Genomic DNA, 19,265 nt, shown 5'->3' on the forward strand with positions numbered 1-19,265 from the left:
AACAATATAAATAAGGGGTATAACTACAATAGTAATGGGGTAATCACTAGTATTATAGGGACCCAACATGCCCCTCTCCTTCAAAAAAGTGTTGTCCTCAACGCTTGAGTAGTTCTGAATACTTCTGCATAAAATTCTCATCCTCCCATGTGGAATCTTCAGTGGATAAGTTCTTCCACTTGATAAGATACTCTGAAATTGATCGATTTCGTAGCTGTCGAGTTCTTGTTTCTGTGACTGCTTCCGGTTCCAATATAATTTTTCCTTCCTCGTCAAGTTCTGGCAATATTGTTTGAATTGGGAGCTTGTCACCTATAACCTTCTTTAAACATGAAACATGGAAAATAGGGTGCAATCGAGAAGTTGCAGGAAGCTCCAATTTGTATGCCATAGTACCAATCTTTTGCAACACCTTGTACGGACCATAATACTTTGGTGATAATTTATTATCCTTCTTAGCTTGCTTTAGGGACATTTGCTTATATGGTTGTAGTCGTAGGAATACCCAATCACCTACATCAAAACTTCTTTCACTGCGATGTTGATCTGCCTGTTGTTTCATTCTATTTTGTGCCAACACTAGGTTATCCTTTAAGAGTTGGAGGACTTGTTGTTGATGTTCGATGTGATGTTCCACTGCCTGAACCTTAGAATTTTCTCTTAAATATGATGTGATGGATGGTGGTTGATACCCATAAAGTGCCATAAATGGGGTCATTTTTGTTGCTGTATGGAAGGAAGTGTTATACCACCATTCAGCCAGAGGCAACCATTTGACCCATTGTGTCTGCTTATCAGATACAAAGCAACGAAGATATCCTTCCAAACATTTGTTTACTATCTCAGTTTGCCCATCAGATTGAGGATGATAAGATGAGCTATGAGCTAACTGAGTACCAAGACAAGAAAATAATTCTATCCAAAAATTTCCAGTGAAAATGGGATCTCTGTCACTTACAATAATCTTTGGGTTTCCATGTAGCTTTTGAACTGTTTCCATAAATGTAGTAGAAACTGTACTGGCTTTAAATGGATGTGATAATGCACAAAAGTGTGCATACTTGGTAAGTCTGTCAACTACCACCATGATGACACTCTTTCCCTCAGACCTGGGTAAACCTGTGATAAAATCCATTGAAACCTCCTCCCAACGTTGGCTTGGAATGGATAAAGGTTGTAATAGACCCGGTGTCTTAATTGTTTCAACTTTATTTTGCTGGCAAACCAAACATTCCGCCACAAACTTTTGAATATCTGATTTAAGGCCATCCCAAAAAAATTCCTTCTTAACCCTGTGGTAAGTTTTTAAAATTCCTGAGTGCCCTCCTAAGGGAGAAGTGTGCAATTCCATAAGAATCTTTTGTTTTAGCTGGGAATCCTTACAGAGGTATAAGCGATCTTTGTACCATAACGAATCATTTTTCCAGCTAAATGTATCAGAAGTACTGGAATCTTGTTGTAACTTTCGAATAAGTGCCCACACTTCTTCGTCATTCTTCCATTCCTCCCTTGCTTCGTTTATCCAATCTGGTTGGATAATAGAAATGGCCCACAACAATGCTTCCACATCCTCATCCTTTCTTGAGAGTGCATCTGCCACAACATTTTGCTTCCCTTTTTTGTAGATGATTTCAAAGTCATAACCCAACATCTTTGTGACCCACTTTTGTTGCTCTTCAGAGGATAACCTTTGTTCTAAAAAGTATTTAAGGCTATCATGATCCGTTTTTACCTTGAAGTGTCTTCCCATTAGGTAGGGTCGCCATTTCTTAAGTGCATGGAGTATTGCCAACATTTCCTTCTCATGAATAGCTTTGCTTAAAAACTTTCCCTTGATTGGACGACTTTCAAAAGCAATGGGTCTTTCATCTTGCATTAAAACAGCACCAATTCCATTTCCTGAAGCATCACATTCCACAATAAAGGTTTTTGTGAAGTCCGGTGTAGCTAAGACCGGTGCTTGGCACATTGCCTCTTTAAGATGTTCAAAGGCCTTTGTTGCTTCCGGAGTCCATGAAAATGAATCTTTCTTCAATAATGTTGTTAGAGGTGCTGCTATTCTCCCATAATTCTTAACAAACTTGCGATAATACCCTGTCAACCCAAGAAATCCTCGCAGATGCTTTATGGATGTGGGGATTTTCCATTCCTTAATGGCTTTAATTTTGCTAGGGTCTACCTTAACTCCTTCATGAGATACAATATGACCCAAATATTCCACCTCCTGGACTCCAAAGAAACATTTGGATCTTTTTGCATATAATTGTTTCTCCTCCAATAGTTGTAGCACCCTGTCAACATGTTCAACATGATCCTTCCAAGACTTGCTGTAGATTAGTATATCATCAAAAAATACTAACACAAATTTTCTAAGGAATGGTTTGAAAATTGAATTCATCAAACCTTGAAATGTTGAAGGTGCATTGGTAAGGCCAAAAGGCATGACCAAAAATTCATAATGACCCTCATGAGTTCTAAATGCCATTTTCGGAATGTCTTCAACCTTCATTCTGATTTGATGATATCCCGAACGAAGATCCAACTTGGTGAAGTAAATTGATCCATGCAATTCATCCAGTAATTCATCAATAACAGGAATGGGGAACTTATCTTTAATAGTGAGCTTGTTGAGCTCCCTATAATCCGGACACATGCGCCATGATCCATCCTTCTTGTGCACCAATACTACTGGAGCTGAGAAAGAACTTTGACTCGGTTGAATTATACCAGCCTCTAGCATTTATGCAACCATACGTTCAATTTCACTTTTTTGGACATAGGGATATCTGTAGGCCTGATGTTTGGAGGAACACTTCCTGGAATCAGATGAATAGCATGATCATGATCACGCATAGGTGGGAGACCTTTGGGAGTCTCAAATACCTTGGAATGATTGTCCAGGACTTTTTGGAGATCTGGAGAAATAGATGATTCCAATGTGGAAACATCTAGCGAACATAATTGTGCAATTACACCTCTTTGCTCCTTTTTTAGAAGCTTTGTCATGCCATTAGAGCTGATTATCTTTCCTGGTTTCCCTGCAATACCCCTTAATTCAACTTCCTTTCCTTCCACAGAAAATTTCATGAAAAGTTCTTGAAAATTAAAAGCTATTGTACCCAAGGATTGTAGCCATTGGACTCCTAGTACAACATCCGCACCTCCCATTGGAATGGAAAGCATTGGGCTAGTCAATACATATTCTCCCATGGATAGCTTGATATTATGGCACTTTCCAGAACAATTTATTGTTCCTCCATTTGCAATCATCACTTGACACTCTGGTGCTGGATATAGGAAGCAATTCAATTCTTTTGCTACCCTACAATGAATAAAATTGTGGGTGCTTCCTGAATCAATCAACACTATTACCTTTTTCTTCTTGATTTGTCCTACTATCTTGATGGTTTGAGGAGTGGTAATTCCTGCCAATGCATTACAAGATATGGTCGGATTTATTTGTTCTTCATCTAGGCTTTGTTCCTGGAATATATCCTCTTCTTTTGACCTTTCTTGCTCCTTTTCTTCTTCCTCTTCACAATCTATGTAGAATAATTTCTTCTCAGCACACTTATGACCTTTTGTGTATTTGCTATCACAATTGTAACAAAGCCCTTTTGCTCTTTTTTCTTCCAATTGTTGTGGTGTCAACCTTGTAGGTTGTGGAAGACTATGGGCAACAACACTTCCGTCTTTATAGTTGTGAACGGTATGCTTCCTAGTTGCCATAATTTTGCTTTCCATTTTTCTTGCTAACCTGAATGCCTTCTCTAATGAATCAGGTTCCCAAAGGCGCACATCATGTTGGATATTATCCTTTAAAAACCCTATGAACACATCAATCCTATGCTCCTCTGGAATATCTTTTACCCTTATGTTCAATTTTTGGAACTCATCAATGTGCTCCATTATTGAACCCTTTTGTTTGAGACTTATCAATTGGCTAAAAAAAGTGTTGCTTTTTGTATCCTCATAATGTGCTATCAATTCTTCCGTAAAAATTGCCCAAGTGATAAATTGTTTACGAGAACAAAGCCATTGATACCATACAAACTGATTTGGTTCCAAATATAAAGTTGCCATACGTACCTTTTGTGTGTTTTGCACATTATTGAGATCGAAGAATTGCTCCATCTGTAATATCCATGTGGCGGGATCCTTGCCATCAAACTTCCTCACATCGATTTTTGGAACATGGTGAGTCTTCGATCCAACATTAGAGTCTATGGAATCATGATTAACATTTCTTTTATTCTCATCATGAGTTTCCTTTACTACCTTTTCACCATTAGTGACCCTTTCTTGTAGCAACTTCTTCAATTCATCCATCTTATCATCCATGCCATCAATTTTAGCGTCCATGCCATCAATTTTAGCGTCAATCTTAGCTTCCATGCCATCCATCTTAGCTTCCATTCCCTTTATCTTAGATTCCACGCCATTTACCTTAGATTCCACGCCACTTATCTTAGCTTCTGTTAGCTTTTGTGAGCGTGACATTTGTTGCACTTGTTCTTGTAATTTTGATATATCATGTAGCATTTCTTCCTCTTCTTCATGAGTCATGCTAGAGCTTTCAGGCTCCTTACTAGGTGTGTGCATTTTCTTTCCTCGGGGCATCAGTTACCGATAATAAAGTTTTACTATGCCCTTTGAATTTCGTTAAACCAAGCTTACACAAAAATTAAAAAAAAACTACACACCTTTTTTCACTTTATAGAAGCCTGATATTGAATCTGATGTATCTCTGTAATTTTGGATCCTCCAATTCTGAAATTGCTACCTGTAGTAGCCTTCTGTGTTCTCTTTCCAATGCTATAAGTCTGAGCCAAATTGGATTCTCCCAGGAAGAGTTATGTGAAATCTCCCACCGTGACTTGCTTTTAGACTGGTTCAGTAGAGCGAACTTGTACGACGTGCCACGAGTCACTGTTTCAACCTTTGAATCTGAAACACACACAAACGAAACTACCGTCCGTCCTCTTTCTGTACCTTTTTACGAAATTTCAATCCGATCCTCAGAGAGAGAGTTATGACGATTTTCCCCAGGTCACCTGTTTTGAATGTAATTCAGGAGTCTGCAAAAAGACCAACTTCCTCAGATCATATCTCCGAAAATATCGTGAGCAAAGCTCTGAAATTCGGACCCAAGCTTCAGCGCCAATTCTTCTCAAATGGGTTTTTTTTGCGACTTCTGAAACGTCACAGAAAAAAAGTTATAGCGAAAATTCCACGATGACATGTTTGGAGCAGCGAAACCCTAGAATCCAAAGCTCTGATACCAAATGTTATGAAACCAGCTCACAAAAAGATAGAAAAGAGAGATCCACGCCTTAGAATTCAGCCTCTTCGAGGGGGCAACCTCCTTTACATTACATAAATGAACAATTCTTGGATGATACAAATGACAAAACCTCCTTTCTATATATAGGAGTCTAGGGAGTCACAATATAATCCAGCCGACCTAACAATAATAATATAAAGCCACAAAAATAGCAATAGAGGGATTCTATGGGGCACAGAAATAACAATATGGGGGTAATAGGGGCACAACAATATAAATAAGGGGTATAACTACAATAGTAATGGGGTAATCACTAGTATTATAGGGACCTAACAGGTGGGAAGCTGTATTTCTGAATTCTACGCGATTAACCTTAGCGGTTGACACGTAGCACTGGAAAACAACTTTTCTCGCGTGCTTTCAGAATATTAATCGTCGTGCTAGTTGGAGCACGAGATCGCGCGACAACCATTGGATGGAGCGGGGTCACATCGATAGTGGAGATCATCCGGCCTAGTTGACGAGCGGATGACGTGACAACCGTCCGATGGAAGAAGATCTACGTGATCGCGTGAAAACTTGCAAGCAAGTTATCTTGGCCAATGGACCTGATGAACTCATTAAAAAGAGTTTACAGTTCTGAGTGATCGGACCGTCCGTTGGATGGGTGATTGGACGCATATCGCTTCCGAATGTGCGTGAAGGCTAACATTTGATTCAGACGCGATAAGGGTTTATACAACGGGATTTAACCCTCATTGAGTTCCGACCATCAAGACCATTCATTGGTTCATTGGTTGATTGGTCGGGTTTTGTTATGAAGTCCACCTATTAAAAATCTTCTGATATATACATGGGGCCATAACCCATAGGTCCACATGTTAATTTTGTAAAGATGCAGCTTTGTTGCATAAAAGCGTCTTAGCTATCATCAAGTTTTAGTATTAATCCCTTGGATTTATTATTCATTTGGGTTTATAATATCAATCTCTTGGGTTTATTATTTTATAATATTAATCATGGTCAACCATTGTCAACCATGGTCAACCATGGTTGAATGTCGCATTGTGACAAGGATTGTCTCACCATCAAAATAAATCATGTTTATTTTAGTGTTTGTAGTATTTATATTTGGGTTTACCAATGTTGGGCTTATAATATTAGTCTCATGGTTGAATGTCGCATCTTGACAAATATTGTCTCACAATGAAAATAAATCATGTTTATTTTAGTGTTTGTAATATTTATATTTGGGTTTACCATATTAGGCCCATGGTTGAATGTCCTATTTTGACAAATATTGTCTCACCATGAAAATAAATCATGTTTATTATGGTCTTTGTAGTGTTTATATTTGGGTTTACGAATGTTTGGTTTATAATATTAGTCCCTTGGGTTTATTATTCATTTGGGTTTATAATATCAATCCCTTAGATTTATTATTCCCTTAGATTTATAATATCAATCATGGTCAACCATGGTTGAATGTCACATTGTGACAAGGATTGTCTCACCATGAAAATAAATCATGTTTATTTTAGTCTTTGTAATATTTATATTTGGGTTTATGAATGTTGGGTTTATAATATTAGTCCCTTGGGTTTAATATTATTCCCTTCGGTTCATAATCCCTTGGAGTTTTAGTATTAATCCTTTCGGTTATTATTCATTTGGGTTTATAATATCAATCCCTTGGGTTTATTATTCCCTTAGGTTTATAATATCAATCATGGTCAACCATTGTCAATCATAGCAAACCATGGCCAACCATGTTTGAATGTCGCATTCTCACAAGGATTGTCTCACCATCAAAATAAACCATGTTTATTTTAGTGTTTGTAGTATTTATATTTGGGTTTACAAATGTTGGGTTTATAATATTAGTCCCATGGTTTAATATTATTCCCTTAGGTTCATAATCCCTTGGGGTTTTAGTGTTAATCCCTTAGTTTTATTATTCCTTTAAGTTTATAATATCAATCCCTTGGGTTTATTATTCCCTTAGGTTTATAATATCGATCATGGTCAACCATTGTCAATCATAGCCAACCGTGGTTGAATGTCACATTGTGACAATGATTGTCTCACCATGAAAATGAACCATGTTTATTTGAGACTTTCTAATATTCATATTAGGGTTTACCAATGTTGGGTTTATAATATTAGTCCCTTGGGTTTAATATTATTTCCTTGGGTTTATAATCCCTTGGGGTTTTAGTATTAATCCTTTGAGTTTTTATTAACTTGGGTTTATAATATCAATCATGGCCAACTTTATTAATCTCTTGTGTTTGTAATATCAATCCCTTGCACTTCTTGATCCCTTAAGTTTTTAATATTTATCCGTTGGGCTCACTAATTCCTTGGGTTTATAATATTAGTCCCTTTTGTTTAATATTATTGTCTCGGGTTCATAATCCTTTGGGATTTCAGTATTAATCCATGTAAGAATAATATAATAATAATATTATTATTATAATATAATGTAATATAGTACTAAAATACTAATTATTATATTATATTATAATAATAATTATATTATTATAATAATATAATATATTTATTATATTATTATGATAATAATAATATATAATTATTATTATTATTATTATTATTATTATTACCCAAAGGATTAATACTAAAATCCCAAGGGATTATGAACCCGAGGGAATAATATTAAACAAAAGGGACTAATATTATAAACCCAATGTATACAAACCCTAAGATAAATATTAAAAATACTAAAATAAACATGGTTGAATTATTATTATTATTATTTATTAATATTACTAATATTATTATGAGTTTATATTATTATAATAATATTAATATAATAATCATAAATATATAAAAATATAAGAATATCATTGTTATCACAATTCTAATTATTATTGTTATTGGATCATGGTTGTTATCATGAATTAATATTATTATTATTATTATTAAAAAATAATATAATAGTAATTATTATTATTATTAATATAATAGCTATTATATTATTATTATAATAATATATTATAATAATATTAATTATATTATTATTATTATATAATAATTATTATATTATTGTAATAATATAATGATAATATAATATTATTATTAGATATTATTATTATTAATTAATATTATTATGATTAATATTCTTATTATTATAATAATATAATATTTTTTATTTTTCTTTTCCCGTGGAAAAAGTCGTAATTTTCATTATAAGAGAAAATTACATTTTGTATATGCAGAGCATTACTTAAGTGAGGCATTGCATGTTCAAATAAAAAGATAAAAACTTTTGTGCATTCCTCTGTGCAGGGAGCGAGCTAATTAGAAAACAATAAAAATAGAGAGCTACTAGCCTCTTCGTAGAGAGGTTATGGTGCTATAACATAAGTTCTGTATAAATATTTACAATATAAGCAAAAAATAATAACATAAACATCAGTCCCTTGCATGATGCTTCAAATAGATTCTAGGTCTATGAAAGGTATGTGATAGTGTTGGTAGGCAGCACCATCCTTTTCCTCGCATATCAACCAAGTATCGTCATCCCTGAGCGTTGCTTCCTTGGATAAGTGATCAACAACTGAGTTCCGCTCCCTGTAAATATGATGACAAGTGAAAGAGTCAAAAGACATAATAAGTCTATGAGTCTCATCCAGAATATGCTTCAATGAATATGCATTGTAGATGTGTTTTTTGTTGATCCAGTTGACAACCAGTTTTGAGTCACCATATAGTTGAAGGTTTGTGCATTGTTTATATAAAGCATATTGGATGAGATATTTTGCAGTTATAAGCTTAGCGTAGTTATTTGTTCCTCTGCCCAAACCCATTTGTATTTTGAAAGAGTGAGAACTTGATAAGTGTAATATAGCTCCGCCACCCCCCCCCCCCCCCCACAACCCGTTTCCTGTGCCGATCCATCGAAATAAGCCCATGGAATGGAGGTATTGATGACTTCTGGCTCGATATTCCTGTGTTGTTGTTGAGAGGTGTCGTCAGGAATCGAATGATAATCAGCTAAGGTTTTGTTCAGTATGGAAGGCCAAAAGGGGGGCTTTTGCTGAAATATAATTTGATTCCTAGCTATCCATAATGCCCAGCAAATGAGCAGAGGTATATTCCTTTCCTTGCCTGTAGTATCTTTCCACCAATTATTCCATGCATCCTTTATGTTGTTACCGTGCCACCGACTGTGGGTGGAGAGTGATGAGAGGAAACAATTCCATAGCTCTTGAGAAATAGGGCAATCCAGAAAGAGGTGATCTGTATCTTCATTGATGTTCTTGCACAGGTAGCACCAAAAAGGCCCTGAGAAGGATCGTTTCATCAGGTTTTCTCCCATTGGGACTTTGTTGTTCAGTATAGACCACAGAAGCAACTTGGTTCTTAGAACCTCTTTTAATTTCCACAAGAGGTTCCACCAAGGCTCAGAAGCTGGCGTTTTATAGGGATCCATCAGAACCAAATATCCTATCTTGGGGGCATAAGAGCCATGTTTGGCAAGAGCCCATATAAGCTCATCGTCTCCTTCCGTGGTCTTGATATGGGCCTCTGTTAATGCAGTAATGTAGTCTCTCCAGTCTTATTGCCAGGGTGGGGGAATGTTTAAAACAAATCCTAATTTCCAAGCCTACTGTGTCAGAGAGGATCGGCCATTATCAGCGATGTGACAAATGTGTGTTATACCTTGATTAGCAAGGTGTGTTTTCAGCTCCTCAGGAAGTCTGTGTGCATTGCCACAGCCAACCCAGGGGTCTTCTCCTATGTGCACCAGGGAGCCAGATCAGATTCTCCAAGTCAGTCCATTTCTTATCAGGTCCATAGCATTTGTTACTACCTTCCAAATGATAGATATGTTCCCAATGGGTCGGTGGGCATGTCTAATCCAATCAAGTGGGTTTGAAGGGGTAATATATTTAGAAACAACAACCTTCGTCCATAGACTGTAGTTGTTGAGTAGCTGCCAACCAAGCTTTGCTGCAAGTGCTTTGGAGAAAGTGTCCAATCTCTTAATCCCCCATCCTCCCCATCATTTAGGCAGTGCCAGAGATTCCCATCTTGTCCAAGCAAAAATTCTCCCTGTCTGTTTCCCCTTCCATAGAAAATGACAACAAATGTTTTGTAGCCTGTCTAGTATACCCCTGGGAATCTAGGCCAAAGTCATCCAATATACAGGCGTTGCTTCTAATACTGCTTTGATCAAGATTAATCTGCCTGCCCTTGACAGATATTTATGGTACCATATGTTCAAATGCTTTTCTACCTTAGTAATTAGCCAAATCCAGTCAGTTATTTTGTATCCATACGGCTTCAGGCGATAGCCAAGGTACCTCAAACCTTCCTCTATAGGTTGGGTAGTAAAGGGGAATCTCCTTAGGGTGAATTGTAGTTCATTTTGGGTGCATCTGGATGCTATTATAGTGGATTTAGTTTCGTTCAGCACCATACCCGTGGCTTTTTGAAAAGTGCCAATAGCTTGGTGAAGAGAAGTGAGGTCGCCGATGCCCCCATTGAGGAATATGAGAACATCGTCAACAAAGAGAAAATGAGTCAATATACAGGTGTCAGTGATTTTGATACCCCTGATTCACCCTTGTCTGTGGTCTTCTCCTATAATTTTTCTTAGACCCTCCATGATAAGAAGAAAAAGAAGGGGGGATAGAGGGCATCCCTGCCTGAGGCCTCACTCTGCATGAAAAAAGGGAGATGTCGATCCATTAATGAGAACACTGTAAGGGACATTGGTGATACAGCTCATGATCCACTTGATGAAGGTGAAAGAAATCCTAGATGAGTTAATAGGATCTGGAGGTATAGCTAGTTGACTCTATCGAAGGCTTTAGATAGGTCTATCTTCATAATCATTCCTTTTAGTTTCCTGAGCTATACAGAGTGAAGGAGTTCTTGAGTAGTGCCAATCGCCTCATGTATCTGCCTATTTTGTAAAAAGGCAAATTGTTCATGGGAGATGTGTAGGGACAGGATAGGCTTTATCCGATTGGAAATTATCTTGGCGATAATTTTATATATGCAGTTGCATAAGGATATAGGCTTGAAGTCATCGAAGGAGGAGGGCTTGTCAACTTTGGGTATAAGTGCAATGAAAGTGGATTTTAGACCATCCATTATCCTTCCACTCCTTCTGCTCTCCTCTATGATTCACAGGAGGTCTGTCCCTAAGACTTCGAAGAAGGCAATATAAAATTCCACTGTCCAGCCGTCCGGCCCCGGGCTTTTTTCCTTCTTGAGCCACTTCAAAGTAGCTTCTAGCTCTTCACGTGAGAGTTCCTATTCTGCCTCCTGGTCAACAAAACTGGGAAAGAGTTGTGCAGTTCGCATCACTTCAGCCAGGGTAGCATTAGGAGGTGCCTTGTAGATGTCTTTGAAGTGTGTACACGCCAGTGCTGCCAGCTCTCAGAAAGATTGTACTGATTTTCCATGTGTATCTTTAAGCTCCCAAATTGTGTTAATCACCTTCCTCCCGTTGGCATGTTTATGATAAAATTTAGTGTTGTCGTCCCCCTCCTTCAGCCAGATTGCTCGGCTGCGGAGTCTCCAACTCTCTTCTCTATCTTTTAGGATTTGAGTCCTCTTCTGCAATGTTGCAGTGTATTTATCCTTTTGTTCCTGAGAGGCTATGATTCCTCCCGTGTCCTCCTCAATAGAGTAGATTTCTTCCTCTGCTGTTATGAGAAGATGCTCTTCCACTTCCCTTTTCCTCTTAGCCCAGATCTTGGAGAGGGACTTCAACTCCTTCATATTATGCATGAAATCGTTCATGAGGTTCCCTGCTGAGCCGGGAGGGTTAGCCTTCCAAAATTCAGTCACCATTTTTATGTAGTCCACATCCCATAGCCATGTGGAATTAAATTTGAATGGGGCCTTTGGTTTGTCATTTTCATCCTACAACTCTAGGTAGATGGGTCTATGATCAGATAGGCCTCCGGAGCCAACCCATTGTCTGATGCGGGATCCCCTGTTGACCAAAAGTTCTTTCATGAGGAATCTATCAAGTCGTCTGGCCAAGCTTGCCTCCCCTGATCTATTGTTCCTCCAAGTGGGCTACAATTTGGCTGAGGGAATATCAATTAAGTTGTGGTCCTCTAGGAGATTTTCAAAGAATACCGACAACACATCCACCTGAGCTTGATTGCCCCATGATTCCACATACCCCAAGGAGAAATTCAGGTCCCCCCCATGATGATATTGTCTTGCTGGAGGAGTGTTGTATTAAGCAGTTTTCTCCAAAAATCGGCTCTATCCTGACAAGGACCATATACATTAATGATCCTGAAGTCTGCCTCAAGAGTGGGAGAGAAGATGTCCGCTCCCAAAAACCCATGTCCTCCCCAAACTCTCAGAGTCTTGATGGTTCGATTGCAAATGCCCAAGGTTATCCCTCCAGATCTTCCCGTGGCATCTAGGGAGTGGAAAGACCAGCCTGGTAGCCAAGATTCGAGTAGGGGAGTGATGGTGCTAGCAGGGCCAAGGGTTTCTTGAAGGAAGATAATGTCTACAGCTTCTGTAGCAAATAGACACTTTAGGGCTAGTTTTTTATCCGGGCTAGCCAACCCGTGGTAGTTGAAGGAGAGCAACTTCATGGAGGGGGGATGTTAGGGGTTTGCTCTGCTCTAAGAACCCAGTCAATGGTTTTCTGTTTGCCAGATGCAATTTCCTCCCCTGCCTGATGCTTGGCTTTGGAAAGTGAGGAGGGATGACCCCGAGATTTAGGAAGAGAGGGAGTAGAGTCTATCCCAAAACCTATGATATCGAGGCCCTGTGAGCGCATTCTTGAGCGAAGGGGGTAACGAGATTCCGAAGGGAAGGGATGGACGGGGGATGTGGAGGAGGGAGTCTCGGAGAGGGAAGGCTAGGGGAAGGAGTAAGCAGGAGAGGGGGGCGCTATGGGGCAGTGCTGAATGACAGGGGGCTGATGGAAGAACCAGGGAGGATGAGACAATGGATGAGTAACATTGAGGGGAGCAGCCGAAGTGTCTGTAATCCAGTCTTGTGGTGGAAAAGTAGGCGAAATAGGAGAAACAAAAGCAGTATAAGAAAAAGAGAGTGGAGAATTAATTGTACCCATGGAATAAGCATCCCCTATAGCCACCCGAGCTCTTGTCAGAGGTGGGGAGGGAGGCCGGAGTGGAGCTTTCCCACGCTTCTTCCTTGCTTCTTTCTTGTGTGCCTTGTCTGCATCTGTTAGGATTTGGTGTGGTTGTTCTTCCACTTCCATAGCTGATTGAGATTGTTCCTGAAGAGTAAGAGCATCCTGGTCTTTTCCCGTAGATTGATGGCCCCTCTTGTTGATTAGGGGGCAATCCTTGTATATGTGTCCAACCTTGTGGCATCTTCGACATCTGTAGGGTATACCTTCATAATCCAGTGGCTGCTTCCGAGTGTATGTTCTCCATTGAATGGTGATATATTCCTGTAAACCTCCCCTGGTATCCATATGCACCAGAATCCTAGCGAATGCCATCTTGCCAGTGGATAGATAGGATTTATCAAATTCCATGTATGTGCCAAGTGAGTTCCCGATACGGTGGAAAATGTCTTCGGACTAGAAGTGTAACAGGAGCCTTGGTAATCTGATCCAGATCGGGCCAACGCCTATCTTCTCTGTATCTGGATCGAAAAGCGATGACCATCGCTTCAGGAGGACAGGGGCATGCTCAAAGTGCCAGTATGACGATAGGACCCAGTTCGTGTGATCTGGCCTAGTGAAATGTAAGGCAAACCACCCCTTCACAAAAGTCTGTACTATGGGTAGGTCGGCTAAGTGATGCCCCCAGACCTCTGAGACCCATGTTTTTAAGCGAGCCGCCGTGTAGTTCCGTCCCCAAATTCTTCCGACTAAAACCCTATCTGCAAAATCCATAGTATTGCCTAACTGGATATCCTCTTCGAGCCTGAGAAAGATATCAACAACTTTTGACCTAAAGCATCTGGATTTCTTGCGAGGCCTCGCTCCAGCGGCAGAGTCTTCCCAACGATCAGAGTTGTTCTCAGGTACAGGGGGGTTCTCGAGGGGAGGGGATGGGTCGACAGGGAGGGCATCCGATAAAGGGGGAATGTTAGTGAAACAGCCAGATGGGGAAACAGATGTGCACGGCGTAATCAAGGGGAACGCTGAGGAGGATGTAACGGGTGGATCGGGGGAAATACCAGACTGGGGAGGATGGGAGGTTTGACCAGAGCTTGGAATCGGAGGGTTAGGGTTAAAGCAGCCCGTTGCAAACCCTAGAGATGACGGTGACGGCGGAGGAGTGGAGAGGGACGGCTAGGTCGGGGGGTTGTCCAGCAGTATCACCGAGTGATCTGAAGGGCCTGTGAATGAGGGGAGACCGGATATGGTCTCGTTCAGCTCGCTGCTATATGAATGCGGGCCTTTCTTGACAGAATGCGGGGTCGTCCAGATAGAGCCCTCCACCAGCGGTTCTTCTGAGTAGTCAACAAGATCGAGGTCCATCGCTGTCAGTTAAACTCGAAATGCCAGCTGCCTGTGGTAACCGTCAAGGGAGAGTGCAGCTAGGAGAGTGGGCAATGGTAGCCAAAGGTCTATGCGTCGACTGCGGAGCAGGTAAAAATAACGGGCACAGTAAATCGGTAAAAACCCTTGTTACAGTAGCAGTAATGGAGATATAAGATGAACCCTACCCTGTTCAGAGGACGTGTACTTGTTGCACATAGCCAGCTGCATCATTGTGCTGCAGACACGCAACTGCTAGTTGTATTCTCCTTCTTGCTCCATCCTTCCCCTGATTCATAATCCACCTCAAATTCCTTCAATATAATATTATTATTATAATAATATTATATTTTATTATTATTTTTATAATTTTATATTATGATTATAATAATTATATTTTTATATTTTTATAATAATATAATGATAATTTAATATTATTATGGGTTATTTTATTATTAATTAATATTACTAATATTATTATGAGTTTATAATATTATTATAATATTAATATAATAATATTATTTACTATAATATTATTATAATATTAATATAATAATATATATAAATAATATGATTGTTATTATTTATATAGTTATTAATAATCCTAAAGAGTTGGTGTTTAAAAAATATTGAGAATAATTATTATTATGATTCATATAAATTTATTGGTGTATATCAATTACATTGGAAAATATGGTGGTATATATATTTTTGTACTAGTATTAACGTACATTTCCAAAAGATCAGATTTTCTAATAATAACTAGTGATTATGCCCACATCATTGGTAACAAATTATTAACAGAAATGTTTATATTATTGATGATAACATTTTGACCAACAAATCTAATAAAATTTAATGTGAACCTGTATCCATGACTACTGTGCACGGAAACATTTTGTCTGGGCAGTGAGGGAGGCCAGTATTCTAAAGTTGACTTATGATAGAGAGTAGGTTCAACATATGTTTCGTCAGAATCGTTATCAACGACTGTAGTAATCTGAGGCAAAGAGTTGATTTTAAAAAAAAGTTGAATCAAAAGATAGGTGTTTACACATGTCATTTCCCATTCTCTGCCGCTCCTTATTCTTCGTCGAAAACATGAGTTTACACAACATTAATGCTCAATGCTCATTTATCTTGACTGTAATATACACCCATCACCTGGTTTCACGGCGTCACGGGAGAAGAGCAGGCAGCCAATACAATGGATCCCCTTCAGCTTTAGTAGTTCACACAGTCAAATACGTTGGTTCAAGGCCGGCCATGACCCATATTAAGCAACCAAAATCAATAAATCCCATTTTCAAGCATTATCGATTTGTTGGATCCGAAAGCCCACAAACCCGCGGATCCAAGTCCACAAGCGTGAAAGAAATGCAGACACAATAGTGACAATCAATATATGTTATTGTTGCATATACCTAATCTGCACGTGGGTTGGAAAATGCGAATTTGGCGAAGTGCAGGTGGGTTGAAAAATGCGAATGATAGTAATATTTAAAAACATACCTCCCTTTTCTTTTTCGAAGCGAAAAAAAAAGTATCGTTCAACCAAAGAAAACCACACAACGATTGGCTTCCAGAACCATAGAACTATTTTTATTTAATATGAGTATTGAAAAGAAATAGATGTTTTTTTAATTTGATTTTAAGCAAGAAAAAGGCTTGGGCGGAGGCTCCGAAAAAACACAGGTTTTTACAACGATTCAGCGCCATTCAGTGTTCCTGAAATTTGCACAAATATCTGCCCAATTTTATCATGATATTACTAGAATTTCTATTATTTTTAGGGTAAATTATAGGTTCTTTAAGCTTTGCTTTTATCTCATCCAGTAAACAGCAGAAAGTACAGTGACTTGTTCAGAGATTCCCAGCAAAGGAGAACGACACCTGCATTAAACATTTAATTGGCTTACGGTTTGATTTATTGAAATGCACGCACGTCAATGCAATTGGATTGACATATGATATTTCTGAATCGCAATGCATAAACTGCACGGCTCCTCTGATTCAATGAAACCTAAATGTGGATAACTTAAGACTTTTTGACTGTCAAATATTTCTGAATCACAACGCATAGACTGTACGGCTCCGCAGATTCAATGTACCCTAAATCTGGATATCTTAAGAATCTTTGACTGTTAAATATTTTCAAGGGGGTTGTTTGTAGTGTGATTTTTTGGATTTTCAGGTGCTCGAATTTAGTAGAAAAATTTAAGAATTTTTGACTGTTAAATATTTTCAAGGGAGTTGTTTTAAGTGTGATTTTTTTGGATTTTCAGGTGCTAGAATTTAGTAGAAAAATTTAAGGTGAAATTTTGATTTGAGTTATTTAAACTTGTTTTTTAATTGTATATTTGGATTCAACACCCTGAAAAACTTTTAGTATGCTTGGATTGTGCAAGGATTACCCATCAAACTTGTGATTTCAATAAATTGCCACCAAATTTTAGAGACATTTGACTATAAATACCTACCGGAAAAATTTCCAAAAAATCACACTAAAAACCATCCAAATTTTCAACTAAAAAATTCTAATGGCGTAACAGAATAAAACACCCTCCACTTCCAAGGAGAATTTAAAGGTTGCCCATGGAGCCGACATGTCCGTGACTTTTCCCTGGGAATAGACCACCGATAACTTTTTATGCGCACATATAGAGAGTAGAATAGGCCCGGCTCTTGAGTCATACCACTAATCCTCTGGTATTGTCTTTCTTGGAGGGGAGCTCATATCCACGGTTCTATTAATTGTAGACTGAATATGATTGATGCATCTCCCACAGACTGTCAACTTGCCAAGGGTTTAATCAGGGTTTGAAAGTTGATAGAAGGCAGGCAGGCAAACAGATTGTGCTGCTTGACGATGAAGCTGCGCGGTAGAAATTCCATTGCAGTTGCAGTAGCAGCTGTGGTGGCTGTGCAATTCATAACAATAATATTTTGGGATGTGGTGGCAGTGGCGGGCATGGAAACTGGAGCGTTTCCCAAAGAGGCACTGCCGACGGAATCTGGGTATCTGGATATAGAAGGAAAGAGCGGCGCTCGTATGTTCTATGCATACTACGAGGCCATCTCCCCTAAAAAACAGCTCTCTGATACTCCGATTCTTTTGTGGCTGCAAGGAGGTCCCGGCTGCTCTGACATGATCGGAAATTTCTACGAATTAGGGCCCTGGAGAGTCAGTGACAGCCCAGATCTCGGCTTGAATCAGAATCCTGCGCCTTGGAATCGTGTGTTTGGGCTACTGTTCTTGGACAATCCTATTGGAAGCGGCTTCAGCATTGCCCCTTCCAAGGAAGACATTCCTACGAACCAGGACGAGGTTGCCAAGGACTTGTATGCTGCCCTACAGGCGTTCTTCGACCTGAATCCCCTGTTTCGCAAACGCCCATTTTATGTAACGGGCGAGAGCTATGGAGGAAAGTATGTTCCTTCCCTGAGCTTGTACATGCTCAACCAGCTGGACAATAATGGGGTATTGCCATTGCGGCTGGATGGACTGGCCATCGGCAATGGATTGGTCCACCCCGTCGTGCAGGTGCAATCTCACGCCTCTGTTGCATACGCCGTGGGGCTCATCGATGCTCAAGAAAAGCTCCACCTCGAAGCTCTGCAGCAGAAGGCAACGAACCTCACCCGCCAACAGAAATGGCATGATGCCCACATTGCCAGAAATCGTGTTGTCAAACGCCTGAAGAACATTTCAGGCGTGGCCACTCTGTACGACATCAGGAGGACGGCTCCCTATTACACCTCCGAGAATGGAACCGATTACCTCTCCCTGTTCGTCAATCAGCCTGCTGTCAAAGAAGCCCTTAAGGTGGATGACCATATCAAATGGGAGGCTTGCAGGCGGTCGGTGCGCAACAGATTGGGCGACGACGTGATGAAGAGCGCTAAGTGGAAGGTGGAAGCCCTGGTACGGCGGAGGCCAGTCCTGTTGTATAATGGCCAATTCGACCTCGAGGATGGCGTTGTCTCCACCGAAAGCTGGATTTCTGTTCTGGATTGGGAGGGATTGGACGACTTTCTGGCTTCCGAAAGAAGTGTTTGGAAAGTGTCCACCAAGCTGGCTGGGTACGTCCGCTCCCACTCGAATCTCAGCCATGTCGTTGTGGCACGCGCAGGCCATCTTGCCCCCGCTGATCAGAATCTTCATACACAGATTATGATTGAATCCTGGGTCAGCACAGGATCGCCCTCCACAGGATGAGTTGTAGAGCCTTCTGGGATGAATGCAGCGTGATCATAAAAGAAACAGAGGGCAGCCTCAAGGTGAGAAATTGACCTTGGCTGACTCAATCTAAAGGGTTGAAAAATAAAATATCAAATTGTCAAGGTGCAACTGTTTTCTAATAGAATATACATCCTTTAATAAATTTGCATAAATTTTGCAAGTATGAATATTTTTGGTTTCGTTTATAAAAAACATATTTCTTCGATTATACAAATTTTACAATCCAAGGTACCCTCCAAGAAAAGCTATTTCCAATTCAGAGTCCC

The 19,265-nt window shown here is 39.5% G+C and overlaps 1 pseudogene; it reads left to right on the forward strand.

Annotated features, from left to right (window-relative positions):
• Positions 1–17,531: 17,531 nt before the first annotated feature.
• On the forward strand, positions 17,532–19,008 carry LOC149151260 (serine carboxypeptidase-like 50 pseudogene; annotated as a pseudogene).
• The last annotated feature ends 257 nt before the right edge of the window (positions 19,009–19,265 follow it).

This window comes from Pinus tabuliformis, chromosome 9 (assembly GCF_031772625.1).
Source record: "Pinus tabuliformis cultivar Carrire ecotype Pingquan chromosome 9, CPIR1, whole genome shotgun sequence".
NCBI lineage: Eukaryota > Viridiplantae > Streptophyta > Pinopsida > Pinales > Pinaceae > Pinus > Pinus tabuliformis.